Below are 18,791 nucleotides of genomic sequence, written 5' to 3' on the forward strand. Positions count from 1 at the left end.
CCACTTCCCAGCAAATTAGCGACACTGTTGCTCCTGGGGTATCGGCGAGGACTATTCGCAACCGTCTCCATGAAGCTGGGCTACGGTCCCGCACACCGTTCGGCCGTCTTCCGCTCACGCCCCAACATCGTGCAGCCTGCGTCCAGTGGTGTCGCGACAGGCGTGAATGGAGGGACGAATGGAGACGTGTCGTCTTCAGCGATGAGAGTCGCTTCTGCCTTGGTGCCAATGATGGTCGTATGCGTGTTTGGCGCCGTGCAGGTGAGCGCCACAATCAGGACTGCATACGACCGAGGCACACAGGACCAACACCCGGCATCATGGTGTGGGGAGCGATCTCCTACACTGGCCGTACACCACCGGTGATCGTCGAGGGGACACTGAATAGTGCACGGTACATCCAAACCGTCATCGAACCCATCGTTCTACCATTCCTAGACCGGCAAGGGAACCTGCTGTTCCAACAGGACAATGCACGTCCGCATGTATCCCGTGCCACCCAACGTGCTCTAGAAGGTGTAAGTCAACTACCCTGGCCAGCAAGATCTCCGGATCTGTCCCCCATTGAGCATGTTTGGGACTGGATGAAGCGTCGTCTCATGCGGTCTGCACGTCCAGCACGAACGCTGGTCCAACTGAGGCGCCAGGTGGAAATGGCATGGCAAGCCGTTCCACATGACTACATCCAGCATCTCTACGATCGTCTCCATGGGAGAATAGCAGCCTGCATTGCTGCGAAAGGTGGATATACACTGTACTAGTGCCGACATTGTGCATGCTCTGTTGCCTGTGTCTATGTGCCTGTGGTTCTGTCAGTGTGATCATGTGATGTATCTGACCCCAGGAATGTGTCAATAAAGTTTCCCCTTCCTGGGACAATGAATTCACGGTGTTCTTATTTCAATTTCCAGGAGTGTACATAGTGCTAACCACGTCTTTCATGCGACGCCAAGTGACAACACAAAGCGTCAGTTTGTTTCCTGTTACAAACAAAACTATTTTTAATCGGTATTTTACGTGCCCGTTCGATAGACCAAATTTCTCTAGTGTGATATTCGTTCTATCGATATGGATTAACAGTAAAACTCGATGAATAAAATGCAATTCAGCAGCGACTGAGTAGCGCTGCATCCTTGGCGGTAGCAGTCGGCGCGGGACGGGACTGTGCTGTCGCCGCTCGAGTACTGCTTATTATTCGAGTTCTGTTGCCCCTGCTAATAAATGTCGAGAAAACGAGTATCGGAACGGACTGATCTGAGAGCGCTGTATCGAAACGGCACGTAAAATTTTGCTTTAAAAATTATTTTGCTTGTCGGTGTGTAGGGAAGCAGCCTACTCACGCCGTAGTAAATTCACATCAGTCTTTGCATTGTGTGCCAGCTAGTCCACTGCAACTAGCTCTGACGTCATAAATGTTGCGCAATACTTTAAAAATCAAGCAAATAACCTAAAACATTTCTAACATTTCAGGAGTAATACTAAATTAATGTGTGTTGAATATCAGTTCGATAACTTTAGCCATTTTCGAAATTTGGACGTTTTTCTGTAAAAATCATTGGCGCAACAGAAAAGAGCTAGAGAGTTAAAAATTTATAATTAGATTCATTTTTCATAATTATTTAATAAAAACAGTCTTCTGGATCTCACAATTTAAGATGTTAGTAGAAATTCATGATTTTCTGGTTTTTGTCTTAAAACTTAAGGAATCAAGATAGATTAAGTAGGCTAATAAATAAGGCTAGGATGTTTATATTTAAGTAGGTTGGAGACCCGCTATAACTATGAAGATGTGGGAAGTTTCATTTGAATACCTATAAAACTATAGCGATAGCGTATCTCCAAAGGGCCAGTTCAGAGCTCGTCTACTGCGTGCAATGTAATTAAATTAATTCTCTCGCCCAAAATATTTAACTTAGCCACGTCAAAATTTTATTATCAATACTTACCTGCGTGCTGAATGCACATTTAAATTGAGAGCTTCATCAGCCATCAGCAAGAGAAGCTATGATTTATTCAATGACTTAAAGTGGTGCATTACTAGCCCAGCGGCTAGTCGGGAGAGCCGATTTGATCAGGCGTTCCCTTAGCTGTCCGCACCGCGGCTTTATATATAAGAACGCTGCGCGAGGAAGAAAGGCCCCAGTTCTCTCCAGACGCTGAATAGCACGTCATCTGTGTCGGGAGTCGCGTCGCGTCGCGTCGCGTCGCTTCGGTATCATTGCTACAAACAGCCTCGGATGCCGTATTAAGTTACTCGAGATAGGCGTAACATGAAATAATTTTCGAGTGAAGTGTTAATTCTGGGATGACTTTAATTATCGATCTTCAGTTTGCGTATTGTCGTATTTTCACGTGCCGCCGCGGGACAGACATTCTACCAATTATTTAGTGTGGCATTTGATGAAACTAATCATCAAATTATGGCGAGCATTCATTTAAACATTTAATTTGGACATTTATAGTTGCATCAGCGCATTAGACTCTGAACTGGTCTGTTAGTTAGATTGGGTGGATTCTTTTGTTTTCTTCTGTGACTTTCAGAATACAGAACGTTTTTTTTTTCACGACCGTTTTTGATTATAAATCCCGGACAATCTCCTAATTCCTCAGAGCTCTAAGCTGTAACTATAAGTGTATTCTCAGATGAAGTGGGCACTAGGAATTCTAATTACAGGCTTCACGATTTGCTAATCACTTTCTGGTAGCCAATATTGTAGTTAGAGAGCCAGTGTTGAGAACAGCGAAAGACAGCATAAACAACAGCATAAATAATAGGAACATTTTTAACAACAATAATTCCACCCGCCGCCCCACATATAGTGCATCGACCGGGAAAGTAAACTGAGTAAAAGTGAAAGTGATTTTTAACTATTCGGATTCGCGAGTCAAATGTGACACGCAACTGAACATAGAACAGTGAATGTGTTACGTGTGCATGTGGACGACGCAATTGGATTAACAACGCATCTGGATTGACGGAGCTGGCACTGAGTCTAGCGGCGCTGCCGGCATCGAGAGAAGCCAGTTTCGCCTCACCGCAGTCGTCCGCTGGAGCAGCCGGAGCCGCGCCTGCAGTTGCGGGCCACGCAAACACACAACAGCCGTCGGCGTGCCGTCGGCAGTTCAGCGTGCTGCATCGCATCAGTAATCACGGTACGCCGCGCAGACAACGCCATATGTCGTGCAGAAGGAACTAAGTTAAGTGAAAAGCTGTTAAAAATTGTACTAACCTGCACTAAAAGACTGTCGGAAATGGAACTGCCAGAAGAAACTGAGGTTAAACTTAAATCAGAACCTATGTCTATTGAGGGAACTGTAAATCCAGACAATGGTTCAAGTGTAAATATGCATGAAAGTAGTAATGTTAAAGTGAAAGTATTGTCTCCTGACAATAGTGTAAAAAGGGGCAATGATTCAATAATAGAAACCCCTGTAGTAAAGCAGAAATCAGAAATTTTTAATTTATTGGAAGATAGTTTATCTGATGAGTTAAAAACGAAACAGTCATCAGAGATGGTAGAGTTTAAACAGGAGAAGTTAAATATGACTGATCAATCAGAAGTTTCATTTAGTTTTGATGATTCTGGTGTTGGAGCTAGTTTTTCATCACCTGAGTGTGATAAAATGCCAGCTAGTGAGCAACTCAAAGATGCTGGGGCTATTGATTTGAATGTTATATTACAAGCAATAGCTGCCAGTAATGCAAAAATGTCAGCCAGTAATGCTAGAATGACAGCTGAATTAAAGTCTGAAATAAGTGAACAGGTCAAAAGCAGTAATGCTGAATTAAAGTCTGAAATAACTGAGGTCAAAAGCAGTAATGCTGAATTAAAGTATGAGATTATGGCCAGCCAAACTAATTTTAATAAACGATTGGAGGTAATGGACGATACCTTCAAGGCTGGTTGCAATAAGTTGAAAGAGGATCTAGACAGTTTGAATTATAAAATTGATTACAATCATGAGGATATTAAGAAAAAGGTTGCTCAACAGTTTTCTGAAATGTATAAAACAGTAAAATCCGAAGTTGCTGAGGTTCGCAGAGACTTCCAAATGGAAGATGCGAAGCTGGAGCACAAGTTAACAGAAAAGATCGAGGCGGAATCTGAACTGTGCTCAGATAGGTTTAAAGATGTTAATATTAAAGTAAACATATGTCAAGCAGACGTAGATGCAATCAAAACTGATACTACTCATATTGTGCAAAGAGTAGATAATGTTGAAATGAAAGTAGAAAATATTAGTACTAACATTGCTAACATTGAGAGTAAAGTAGCTTCAGTAACCTCTGGTAATGGTAGTATACAACAAGTTGTAGCTGCAAACGCCGCTTTTATCGGGTGTCGGCAGTTCTTGCGGTTCGATCCAGATAAAAGTATCCACCCGCTAGATTTCTGGAACAATTTTGAAGATTTGATTCCACCAACTTGGTCTGAACGAGAGAAAATCTCATTTATTAGAAGCCATTTAGCAGGTGACGCCATGCGTTGGTCAGCTGATGTTATGTTGAAGTGTAAAACATTAGCTGAGTTTAAAACAGCTTTCATTAATGAGTATTGGTCTAGCAATAAGCAAAATGAAGTGTTGAGAGAATTTTGGAGTGGAAAACGCTTCAGTGCAGGCAAGGAATCAATTAAAGAGTTTGCTAGGTCATGGATTTCACGTTTGTTACATTTGGCGGAAAAGCTAAAACCGGAAATGATTATACTAGGTCTTGAAGCCAAACTGCCATGGTATTGGCAAACTAGAATTATATCTGCCCCTAGAGACAATCTGGATCGTTTCATTGAATATTTGGAACGTGTAGAACGTGTTTCTGCCAATGAGGAGCAAGCACATAATAACAGAAATGCTAATAACAATAGTAGTAATTTTAAGAACGAGCAGAATGGCAACGTAAACATCAGAACAGTAGGTGTTCGTCATCCTAAGAGAGGTAGGAATTGGAGAACTAATTATCAGAACCAACAATGGCATCCCAATGATAATAATTTTGTGCCAAACAAAATTATGCATGTAAGCAACAGTACAGAAACCAATGCTATTTCAGTTAACTATAATGAAAATAAAGGAAACAGTAGTAGGCCGAGGCAGGAAAACTAGTTCCCGTCTATGAGGACACTGGCGCTCACCAGGCGGTTATTTTTCCTAAGCCAGTAGTTACGGGAATTGGTAAGACAAATCAGAATACTCAAACTGAACATGTGGATGAAGTGTCGGTAGCATCTAAGGAGACAACAGAAATATTAGATCACTCACAGTATTTGATAGATACCGTGTTAGAGACGCTTTCTAAGTGGGAAGAGAAAGAGAAGGCGCAGCAGTGTAACGATAGGGAGGAGCTACAAAATACTGAATTGTCAGGTGAAGAAGCAGAAGAAATTCATGCTTATATTTACGATGAGGATGATGTGCTCTTATCTAAAGTGCTTGTGCAGGATGTTGATAATGTACTAATAGATTTAGGGCAGGAAGTAAGTTAGAATGTAGAGGGTAGCTGTTGGGGGTCGATGAACCCAGTAGCTGTGACCAGTTGTCCCTTGAGAAGGAAACCGACGATAATGGTGAAAGTGGTTTAGCTGTAACTAGTGTTATGCCCGGTCTGGAGGCACAGAATCGCTCATACTACAGTAATTTGGGTTATCTTCAGCGAACTAAATGTAATGAAGTCGTGCGGTGCTTCGATTTGAAATTAATAGACCGACTGGAAAAGGCAGCTGAAAATGTAATTCAGGAAACCCCTACACACTGTGACCTAAATGTAATGAAGACAGATGTCGATCACTTTAGTTGGAGACAAATCCAAAAGGAACTATTGGATGAGTTTGAGGAACCACCTGTACAACCTAGAATAAGCCACCCTTTAATAATAGTGAATGTGTTGGGTATCAATGTACGTTGTCTCTTAGACAGTGGAAGTGAGGTGAGTGCGATATCTCAGTCCTTCTTTGATGCATTACCTGGTAAAGACAAGCTTACAGTAATGAGGGTATCAGGACTAAGAATAATTGGTGCTACTGGCAAGGTGTCAAAAACGGTAAAGCAAGAAGCTTTGCTGCCCTTTAACCTTAATGGTAATTTAATTGATCATCCATGTTTAATTGTAAACAATCTAAGTATTGAAGTTTTAATTGGCATCGATTTCTTGTCGAAATATCAGAGTGTTGTTGACTTTGAAGGAAGCCAGTTAAAAATGGTCTTGCCAATAACCGGCGTAATTACAGTACCTTTTAGTGATAAACATGTAGTAACTAATGATGAAACTTGGGAGCTGCCTATACGAGTTCTGAAAAATAGGAGATATTGGGACGAAGGTGTTAATCTTAGTACAAGTAAGCTACAGAAGAATAAGAAGCAATTATTTTGAACAAAATAGAAGCTAAATTGCAGGAAATCGATAAAATTTCAGCTTATCAGAAGGAAGAACTGAGACAGGTTTTAAAAAGGCATCATAAGGTATTTTCAGATCGACGTGGCGTGGTCAAAGGTTATGAATGAATGCTGTAGGGAGGAGGTTGTTCTGTAACCTCTACACAGTGTGGCAGCTGTGCAGTCCCAGCTGTGTGAGACCTTCTTTCCCTTTCAGGTCTCACTCATTCTTCATCTTTCCTATCCACCTAAAATTTCGACCTCTTCTTTCCAACACATTAAATTTTCCGTTATGGTTACCAAGCCAATAATAAACTAATGAATGCTGTAGGGAGGAGGTTGTTCTGTAACCTCTACACAGTGTGGCAGCTGTGCAGTCCCAGCTGTGTGAGATCTTCTTTCCTTTTCAGGTCTCATTCACTCTTCATCTTTCCTGTCCCCAAAAATTTCGACCTATTCTTTCCAACGCATTAAATTTTCCGTTATGGTTATCAAGCCAGCATTAAACAATGAATGCTGTAGGGAGGAGGTTGTTCTATAACCTCTACACAGTGTGGCAGCTGTGCAGTCCCAGCTGTGTGAGATCTTCTTTCCCGTTTGAGGTCTCACTCACTCTTCATCTTTCCTATCCACCTAAAATTTCGACCTCTTCTTTCCAAATACTAAAATTTTCCGTCATGACTATTAAGCCATGAGTTCTGGAACCATTCTATCCACCGATTAGTGAAGAAAAATACCTAATGTGACAAACCTAACAGTGACGTAAACAATAGAGGAGTATGACGTAATTAAGATATAAATGTATTTGAGTAACAATTATGTTTAGAACCCTAGTAATATTATAAGTAGATAGTGTTGTGTTATTGGAAATGGTCCACCAACAATATTTAAAAAAGATATACAAATTAATGTACAAGCAGGATCTGAAGTGGTAGTGAAACCTAGTGTACGCATTAGAGCTAACTAAATAATAGTAAAAGGAATTGCTTAGTGTTACGAAAAATATGCAGACAAGTTGTAAGAATAAACTCACCTTGTGTAGCAAGGAATGGCAGTGTAATAGAATCGAACAGTGTTTGTGGTTGAGACGTGAAGGACACGTCCCTGAAGTATTTATAAGGTTGGAGCTGGCCATTATTTTGGTGTACTGTGTGACAGGACACACCTACATGTATTGAGGTTATGAGTTGGAGGCGTGAATGCGACCATAGGTACCCTTATGTTAGATGAGACAGAGCAGCTCATGGTGTCCTATAGGTTTAAGGAATTTAGCATTACGCTCGTCCATAATTACTTAATGCACTTTAGTGGTAGGTCGAGAGAGACTACCTGTGGTTTCAGCGTCCGATCGAGTGGAAATGGATTGCCACATGAGCAAACTAATCAGCTGCAATACACTAAAGATATGAAGTAAATGTGCTATCCTATGCTTTAAATATTAATAGAGTGAGTGTTAAATAAGTACATACACTAGCAACATAATTGAATAACATAATGACAGATGTGAAATATTATTTATAGCTCAGCATAAATACACTTCAAAGTAAGTAAGTACATAATTGCAGATGTGGAACTGACACAGCAGCAGAGGACCAATAAGTGGATTTAGTAGTCAACTAAACGTAGTGTGTTTTGAACACTCAGAACTGTACTATTACCACAAGTTACTCACATGTACAAAGAAGCTGAGAAAACTACTAATCAAATATACTCATACTATCTCTAAGAATAAGGTAATCAAAGAAGAGTCAGCTAAGTGAATAAAATACAAATGTATCAAGAATGTACCGAGCATTGGTTCAGTGTTCCGGCCCAGAAATGATAAATTGAAAGTAAATAGGATTCATGATTGTATGCCTTGAGCATAAATTTTCTCTAGTAAGTGACTAACGGCGATTTGAGACATTTGTTTACCGATTTTATGACAGTCAAGTAACCACGAGAGTAAAATTGAAAAAGTTCTGTTAACTTTGTTCCAGAAAAATATTGAAGGATAAAATGTATATATCCCCATTTCATTGTGACCCACCCATAGATATTAAGTGAACAGAGTCTGAGGCACTCTTTTTGTTTGTTCTACAGGACAAACCAGATAATGGCAGCCTGGTAGCTGCGTGAAAGCGTGGAGTGACTTGGACACAACTCACAGTGACCCCTCCCCTTTCCCCATGTCATTTAGAGTGGACTTGAAGGACGCACACCATAGCAACTCCCCCTCCTCTACCCTTGTAAATGGAAGTGTAGGACGCCAGCCAAAGCGGCTACAACCACATGTGTAAAAAATTATTTGTGAAATTTCCTTTCAGGTTTAGAAAAGACTGCTAAGATATAATCATCTGTTCATGTATCATGTTATTTTCTTTGAATTTGTGTATGTAAAAATGTATTTAATGGATTTAAGATTTTCATAATTTTACATATTTTTATGTGTTTGTTGTCTAAGGCAATATGTATGCCAAAGTGTTTCATTGACTTTGCTTAAATTTTGAGTAATAATGTTGCTTAAGAGGCAGTGAATATGCCCGCAATTTAAATAATTAATGTAGGTAATCAGTTTTCTTTTAATATTTCTACATGTTTACTATTCAATTTTAATTTTCATAGGAAGTTAAGTTGTACTCTTGCTTCCCTTTTTGTAATTAAATTTTTTTCATTCATTAACATTTAAAAACAAAAAATTTAAGTAGAGGGTGATGTAGGGAAGCAGCCTACTCACGCCGTAGTAAATTCACATCAGTCTTTCCATTGTGTGCCAGCCAGTCCGCTGCAACTAGCTCTGACGTCATAAATGTTGCGCAATACTTTAAAAATCAAGCAAATAACCTAAAACATTTCTAGCATGTCAGGAGTAATACTAAATTAATGTGTGTTGAATATCAGTTCGATAACTTTAGCCATTTTCGAAATTTGGACGTTTTTCTGTAAAAATCATTGGCGCAACAGAAAAGAGCTAGAGAGTTAAAAATTTATAATTGGAATCATTTTTCATAATTATTTAATAAAAACAGACTTCTGGATCTCACAATTTAAGATTTTAGTGGAAATTCATGATTTTCTGGTTTTTGTCTTAAAACTTAAGGAAGCAAGGTAGATTAAGTAGGCTAATAAATAAGGCTAGGATGTTATATTTAAGTAGGTTGGAGACCCGCTATAACTATGAAGATGTGGGAAGTTTCATTTGAATACCTATAAAACTATAGCGATAGCGTATCTCCAAAGGGCCAGTTCAGAGCTCGTCTACTGCGTGCAATGTAATTAAATTAATTCTATCGCCCAAAATATTTAACTTAGCCACGTCAAAATTTTATTATCAATACTTACCTGCGTGCTGAATGCACATTTAAATTGAGAGCTTCATCGGCCATCAGCAAGAGAAGCTATGATTTATTCAATGACTTAAAGTGGTGCATTACTAGCCCAGCGGCTAGTCGGGAGAGCCGATTTGATCAGGCGTTCCCTTAGCTGTCCGCACCGCGGCTTTATATATAAGAACGCTGCGCGAGGAAGAAAGGCCCCAGTTCTCTCCAGACGCTGAATAGCACGTCATCTGTGTCGGGAGTCGCGTCGCGTTGCGTCGCGTCGCTTCGGTATCATTGCTGCAAACAGCCTCGGATGCCGTATTAAGTTACTCGAGATACGCGTAACATGAAATCATTTTCGAGTGAGGTGTTAATTCTGGGATGACTTTAATTATCGATCTTCAGTTTGCGTATTGTCGTATTTTCACGTGCCGCCGCGGGACAGACATTCTACCAATTATTTAGCGTGGCATTTGATGAAACTAATCATCAAATTATGGCGAGCATTCATTTAAACATTTAATTTGGACATTTATAGTTGCATCAGCGCATTAGACTCTGAACTGGTCTGTTAGTTAGATTGGGTGGATTCTTTTGTTTTCTTCTGTGACTTTCAGAATACAGAACGTTTTTTTTTTTCACGACCGTTTTTGATTATAAATCCCGGACAATCTCCTAATTCCTCAGAGCTCTAAGCTGTAACTATAAGTGTATTCTCAGATGAAGTGGGCACTAGGAATTCTAATTACAGGCTTCACGTTTTGCTAATCACTTTCTGGTAGCCAATATTGTAGTTAGAGAGCCAGTGTTGAAAACGGCGAAAGACAGCATAAACAACAGCATAAATAATAGGAACATTTTTAACAACAATAATTCCACCCGCCGCCCCACATATGGTGCATCGGCCGGGAAAGTAAACTGAGTAAAAGTGAAAGTGATTTTTAACTATTCGGATTCACGAGTGAAATGCGACACGCAACTGAGCATAGAACAGTGAATGTGTTACGTGTGCATGTGGACGACGCAATTGGATTAACAACGCATCTGGATTGACGGAGCTGGCACTGAGTCTAGCGGCGCTGCCGGCATCGAGAGAAGCCAGTTTCGCCTCACCGCAGTCGTCCGCTGGAGCAGCCGGAGCCGCGCCTGCAGTTGCGGGCCACGCAAACACACAACAGCCATCGGCGTGCCGTCGGCAGTTCAGCGCGCTGTGTCGCATCAGTAATCCCGGTACGCCGCGCAGACAACGCCATATGTCGTGCAGAAGGAACTAAGTTAAGTGATAAGCTGTTAAAAATTGTACTAACCTGCACTAAAAGACTGGTGGAAATGGAACTGCCAGAAGAAACTGAGGTTAAACTTAGATCAGAACCTATGTCTATTGAGGGAACTGTAAATCCAGACAACGGTTCAAGTGTAAATATGCATGAAAGTGTTTCTACATTCTACAGAATTTTTATACAGCAAACATATTTTTTCTACCTGCCGCCCCACATATGGTGCATCGGCCGGGAAATGAAATGTTTCAACATTCAAACAGATTATAATATAACAACGTACTTTTCTACCTGCCGCCCCACAGGTGGAAACAAAACGACGCTTTCCGTCGACACTGGAAGTCGCATGAAAGACGTGATGAGCGATATTTATCTGGGCTGACTCCAGCTATACAGCGCAAAAACGAATGTGCAAATATCTGCTGAAACACCAGAGAAAATGTGCCTGACGACTCTAAGAGAGTCACTCATCTGACTCTGAAATCAACATGTTTGAAATGTTTTGAACATTCTTCCAGGTAAACAGCGATCTATTAATATTATAGCTTATTTCAATACGCACAGTAGTGATGGGATTTAAATAGTGTGTTACGGATATAATTGCAGATATTGTGATCATTGGTTCCTTAATACGTAACTGAGCCGTGGTAAAAATCGCTATTTTGAAGAGCGCGCCGCAGCGCGTAGTGTGAAGCAGTCGCCCTCCGTTTCTGGCGGTGGCGCCGCTGTGGCAATCGCAGCTTTGGTGTCTCCCTCTGGTGGGAAAGGTAGTCTGCTCACGTGCACTTAAGGGGCGCTATGAGCTCGCTAGGCGGAGAGTCTGTTCAGTTGGTCAGCCGGGTCAGTGCGGGGCATTCAGTGTCTGTCTGTCTGTCGTCCGGAGTGCTAGTATGTGTTAGGCCACCAGTCTCCTCGAGTTTGTTCAGACAATGGTCATTGGCGGTTGGATCGATCGGTTGGACGGTCGCGCACTGAGAGACAAGATGACTTGTCCGTCTTGAGCGTCGGCGCATGTGAGGTCGCCACGTCAGTTCAGTGGGCCGCGCCTCATAGCGAGGGGTAGTGGTTTCGCGGCCGACACGAGAGCAACAGGAGTCAACCCACGACATCGGTCTGGCCGGTGCGAGCTGCGACGCCGTGAGACGGGAGATCGGCGCGCCTTCCTGCTTCCGTTGAAGCGGCTGGCAGCGGACGGTTCGGGAGAGCGTTTTGGGGGTGCTGCGCCAGGTCTTGGCCAGAAATCGCAGTTATTAGAAGTGATTCATGATATGTTGTTTCAGTTACTTGTTAAATTCTACTTTTTTTCTTGGTCAGTCTCTCGTCCCCAGCTTGCTCGTCTGTCTCTCGTCCGCATTTGTTAGGCAGTTAGTGTTTGTCTGTCTGTCTGTCGGTCTGCCGTACGTTAATAGCTGCCTCTGTCATTCGGTGTTAACGAATTTATTGCTTGAAGTGTAACGGCGAATTCCTGAGATATGTTTTTAACCAGCCTATTATCTTGAGAGGCGGTATATGTGTAATGTAGAGCATATTTGTATATTTTATGTAAGACGGCATTTCATGGGTTTTTATTTAAAAGGTCATTTTAGTATATAAAGTTGCCACCCTTTCAACGTAAGAGTTCTTTTTATTTTTAAATCAAGTTGCACCTTCAGTGGCATGTTAATTTTTTTAATGTTAGTGTTTTGTACCATTTCCATCCATCCTACAGGGTGCATAGTTTATGTGCTTGTGTGAGTTGTTAAAATTTTTAGTTTAAAGTAATCTGGTGTGTTGCAGATTTGCACCAGTGTAGTTTTTTTAGAGGTTGTTGTGAGCGGTCGTGACTTCGGCCGTGTCAAAAGGGAGCGGCAAGGTTCTCAGTCCGAAAGCTCATACTGTCAATATTTGTTCTTTCTGCCTCTGAATAAATTGTAACTTGATATTTAAAGGGTGCTTTCTGATTATAATTTTAAATCTGTTTTAAAAAAGGGCTTTTAGGAATAAAATTTCCATTTGTTGAAAGAAATTTGTTTTCATCAGTTACCCACTAGCAACTACTTCTACGCTCACATAGTGTGATTAAATGTGTTAATGTTCTTGATGAATCGCTAGTAAATAAAGTAAATTCTTAAGAAAAGGTTTTGAAAGTAAATTCCCTGTTCAGTACCCACTTTAGTGGGTTATTTGTTTCTTCATTGCGTCTAACAATCTCCTCCCTATCACGCCACATATTTTACTCCTGGTGTTTTCTGCACAGTTGTAAGTGGACTGTCAGTATAGACGAACCGTTTTGGATCTACGTCATCACACTTCAACACCTGACCTGCTGCCATTAATCAATCATGACCTACTCTTGTCACATGTACTTGGTTGTAGTAATCAACCCCAAAACATACTACTCCTCATAGCTGTAATTATCAGTAGTGATGTAATGTTGTTCTGTATATTTTCTTCGATCCGGACACTCAAGGGTTTGTAAATGGTATAATGTCTGCTAAGGGTCTGGAGAAAATGATTAAGAAATTCGAGACGACAGGTTCTTTTGAAGCACAATGTGGCAGAGGGAGGAAAACAATCGATCCAACAGTAGTAGAAGATGTGACCACAGCAATTCACTAGGGGTCGAGCGGTGGTGTACAAACATGCAGAGCACGGGAATTACCGGGACTATGGACATGCACGTGAGCACGGTGCAAAAAATTCTGCGAAACATCCTGCATTGCTGTCCATACAAAGTTACTCATATTCAGGATTTGCTTCATGTTGACTTGCCAATAAGACAGGCGCTTGTTGTAGAACTTCCGGTTCGCATGGAAGTGGAAAATGAATGCCCATTTCCATCACCAAGGAGATGTCAATAAACAGGACTCCAGAATATGGGCAACGGAAAATCCGCTCCTACATCAGCCGGTACCGCTTCATTCTGCGAAGATAATTGTGTGGTGCGGGTTCACGGCATCGTTTACAGTAGCGCCATATTTTTTCGAAGAGATGGGTGTTGAGCATCCTGTTACCAGCACCGTCACTGGTAATCGTATAAGAGCCATTTGCGCACTACGTTCAAAAATGGTTCAAATGGCTCTGAGCACTATGGGACTCAACTGCTGAGGTCATTAGTCCCCTAGAACTTAGAACTAGTTAAATCTAACTAACCTAAGGACATCACAAACATCCATGCCCGAGGCAGGATTCGAACCTGCGACCGTAGCGGTCTTGCGGTTCCAGACTGCAGCGCCTTTAACCGCACGGCCACTTCGGCCGGCTGCGCACTACGTCATTCCAACCGTCCAACAGCGTGGATACTTGGATAGGATCATTTTTATGCAAGATCGCGCTCCTCCACACATTGTAGATCCAGTGAAGGCAGCTGCTGCAGAGGCGCAACACATTCTGAGCTCGACCGCTGAGATACTCCGATGTGGGGTGTGGAACATGCTGTTTCTCGATTTCAGTTTGTGGTAGAGAACGGTGGACAGCATACTGAACACTTCTTTCGCCACTCTAATGGGCTTATCTAACTAACAGTGCCACAAATGTTGAATGTCAAACTTGTGCGGTCATGCACATGGCACAGTACACTTGATTTAATGTGCAACTCACGCCCTGGTCATCTTATGGTGTTTCACCTATCGATTGTAGCCGAACCCATTTATGTTATGACGTTTACAGAGACATCTAATGGGAAAATTTTAGTTAATTTTTGTCTTTTACTAATGTTTCCCTCCTCTTATAAAATATTACATTCAAATTGGAAATTGTTCTGAGCAACGGTTCTCTGCTGAGTTTTGAAACTGGAACATTAAATTGTTCCTAGATACGCGACCATGTTGTACCCTGGAACATTGTTTCACAGTTGAAAAACACTTCTCAGATTAATTTTTTTAATTTAAGAAAAAGACTGCAGCACACGAAAAGTGGAATCCATAAGTTCAAAATGGGATAAGAAAGAACATTAAGCTTCTACCACAGGGCTGTCTTGAGGTATAGGTCTGAAAAGTATTCCAACACTCTCCCCTATGCATCAGTCTGTCTGTGTTAAGTCTCTTGCAGGTTACTACAGAATTTGTTTTAGGTAACGGTTTTCTCTTCGTTGGCTGTAAAACTACCTCAAATTTTCCAATTGCGGTGGTTGTTATGGCTCAACTATTCTTCGTTTTTATTCTGACGATTCTCACAGAGACATTGATATTGGTATGCTCATTCCTTTTTAAGTTCGGTGAGCACAAAGTATTCCTCAGAAAATATTTTCGTTACATCCTGATCAGTTCTGAACACGACACGTCGACCGAGCCTCTAGAGATGGGGCTTGCACGCGAGGTGCAATCAGAGCCTGACTGCAACACAAATCGCTGCAAGTTTTCCAGCACCTTGTGCCACGCGCGACGCCCTAGAAGGGCGTCTGGCACGGAAGACGGCGAGTCTAACAGGGATCCGCTCTCCGTAGCATAAGTGCTACTAAGAGCACATCTTCCGTAACGGTGCTGCTTGCAGTCATTGAAAAAAATGGTTCAAATGGCTCTCAGCACTATGGGACTCAACATCTTAGGTCGTAAGTCCCCTAGAACTTAGAACTACTTAAACCTAACTAACCTAAGGACATGACACACACCCATGCCCGAGGCAGGATTCGAACCTGCGACCGTAGCAGTCCCGCGGTTCCGGACTGCAGCGCCAGAACCGCACGGCCACCGCGGCCGGCGCAGTCATTGACTTAGACTTTCTTGGGCTTACCCTTAGAGTAGGATTTTTCCCGCATCTTTGACAATATAGACTTTGGTATCTGGACTTGAGTCTACTGACAATCGAGGAATGTTTTACTGCACGTACGACATTTATCCAGTTTGAACTATCTATTCTTAGCACCACTGTCAGTGTGTTTCATATCTCAAGAAATTCGTTTGAGAGAGCGACGAAAGAATTTTGGTATATCTTTTGCTTTATCCGCATATCGTTTTGGATACCAAACGATTATCAAAGTTCCTTGTAGGAGCGGGATGCAAATCAATGTTTTTTGAGATCGTATTTAAGTTATTTCTCCAAAACACTGAAAGAGCATGACGCAGCCAGTTTCACATCTTCGTCTGTGAGAGCTACATCCACAGTCCTAGTGACCTAATGTCTATTGGTTCAAATGGCTATGAGCACTATGGGACTTAACATCTGAGGTCATCAGTTCCCAAGAACTTAGAACTACCTAAACCTAACTAACCTAAGGACATCACACACATCCATGCCCGAGGCAGGATTCGAACCTGCGACCGTAGCAGTCACCCGGTTCCGGACTGAAGCGTCTAGAACTGCTCGGTTACCGCGGCCGGCTGTCTATTGGTAATTTTATGTTTTGCTCATCCTCATCTTTCAGTTTCAGTAACACCCGTCTCCACTCCGCGTTCGTTCAATAACTACGATGATTCCTTATCGATAGTTGCTCCTTTGCGTGTCTGTCTGAACTACCAAACTCTTACTTCTTTGTCCTCTATCCTAGCGACCTATGTAAAAGACATATTACTCATATAATATTCGCTATATTTCTTTCTTTAATTGTTGTGTAGAAGTTTTTATTTACTAACCTGTTTCTCTATACGTGCCTGTCTCATGGTCATATTTCTAGATTTATTTCTACTTGACCCCATTGAGCAATAGGTCATGTAGAAAAAACACATCACATCTCTGATAATTTCTAAGTTGTCTCATTTTATTGTTCCTTTCTCACAGTTGTTTTGTAATTGACCTACTTTTTTTGATTGGTGCTTTGTGATCAGACACTTATCTACAACCCACTTCGTTAGCCGAGATCACTAACGCACACCTACTCGGTCGCTCTCCACTCAGGTGTATCTGGTTCTTAGTGGTGGAAGAAATTTACACCACCGGTATTTGGCAGGCAAGCGGTGGAGGGTTGGTGCCGTGAAGGTTACGATTATGAGACTACTTTGCACCAGTGTCCCGGATTAAATTCGAAACCTCTCCACCTCATGTAGTGAGGGCATGTGGCACAGTTGATGATGATCTATATGTAGTATGGAGACATTAAGCCCAAGCGTCCATTAGGTGGTATTCAAAAGAAGTATGCTATACAATGGCACCTGCTTTCACCCACGCCCTTCTGTCGTCATCAAACCAAATTATACGTTCACCTATTACAGTCACCTAAGTTCAGCAAATACACTTAAAATATAATTATCAAACACCGCCTGGCAGAGGAAGTTGTTTATGTAGCTGGAATACCATATTCATTTAGGCCTACCCCTCGCTGTCTCCCAGGAAACAAAGCTATACCACTCTTTTTTTCCTTACTATTGGTAGAGTTACATATTGCTGTAGTAACTGTAATTATTTAATGCTATAACTGATCTTCTTCCGTATATCTTTCGAATTATGTGCTGAAACCTGTGACAAATCTTTTTCTTTTCTTCTCACCCAAATGCGCCTTCCGTGACTGCAAGTGTTTAGCTCTCTTTAGTAATTTAGACAACGTGGGAGCTCGAAACACCGAGCGAGTACATCGGTTAATTCACTGAACTCGAATTCAGTAAAAGTAAATTGAGAACCCCCTCATTCCATAAGCGCAGCCGAACATACGAATGAGTGTAGCAATATATGGCACGGGAAACTTTGTTTTCCATCCGTATCTGATCACGCGCAGAAACTCCATTGAAGTCGGTACCGTCGAGAGGTTCAGTTCTCACCTAAGTCCCTGTGTTGCACAGTTGCCGATTCCAGCAGAATATCCTTGTATCGCCCGAATGTTGACCAGAGCCTGAGAAATTACACTATGAGCGTCTGCCTCTGTTTCTAGCGACTTGAAAGTTTCCGGAAGAATCTGGAGAACAATATTCTCAGTCGTTTCAAAAAGTATTCCAAGCCACAAAAATAGGCGTGGAGAGGGGTGGGGGAAACGGCGGGGGTAGTGAGAGTGTGAAGGAACTTGGCCTTTAGCCACGAAAAAGTGAGTCTTCTTCTGGACGCAAGTTTATAAAATGTTTGTGTTTGACCTGACTTCTGGGCGGCAAGCGGCCGCGCAGTGCAAGCGCCGACACTTGGATTATTTTAGGAGTCCAGCTCACTTCTCGATTTAGGATTGTTGCACGTGTGAGGCTACAGAGAAAATTTAGAGCTTCTATTTGGAAGTGTGTTGATGCACGCTGCAGAGTTAACGAAATGATTATTTTTATTCGAGAACGGCGAGGGACACTTTGATGCAGCTTTTGTGAATTTGTCTCTTAGCTTTCGCTGCTTAGAGAACTGTTGCCGCTGCGTCGGAGCTGTGTTTTTAGTGAATATTCTATTGAATTAAAAATAATTGCTTGTGTCGCCTAGTTAATTATATAACCTCAATTTCGGGCCGGCCGAAGTGGCCGTGCGGTTAAAGGCGCTGCAGTCTGGAACCGCAAGACCGCTCCGGTCGCAGGTTCGAATCCTGCCTCGGGCATGGATGTTTGTGATGTCTTTAGGTTAGTTAGGTTTAACTAGTTCTAAGTTCTAGGGGACTAATGACCTCAGAAGTTGAGTCCCATAGTGCTCAGAGCCATTTGACCCATTGAACCTCAATTTCGGCTACATTTATTTACTCGCTGACGAACTCCGCATTCCCCGGGTATTCATTTTTCCATTTATCTATTAGAAAAGAAAACAAGAAATGAATGGTTATTGTAGCTTAATAACGTAAAAATTTCAATTCCATGTGTACGTGAAAAACAACTTTGAAATTATGAAACAGCTGTACAAAGGAAAATGCATAATGTACAAATGTCTAAGTACCGTATCCAGATTAAGAAACATAGTATGCAAAATACAAATTCTCAGTAATGTTCGATCAACTCAGAACCTGATTATAAACAACATTTCTAACTACTTGTTCAGGCAG

This window comes from Schistocerca nitens, chromosome 1 (genome assembly GCF_023898315.1).
Source record: "Schistocerca nitens isolate TAMUIC-IGC-003100 chromosome 1, iqSchNite1.1, whole genome shotgun sequence".
NCBI classification, from domain to species: domain Eukaryota; kingdom Metazoa; phylum Arthropoda; class Insecta; order Orthoptera; family Acrididae; genus Schistocerca; species Schistocerca nitens.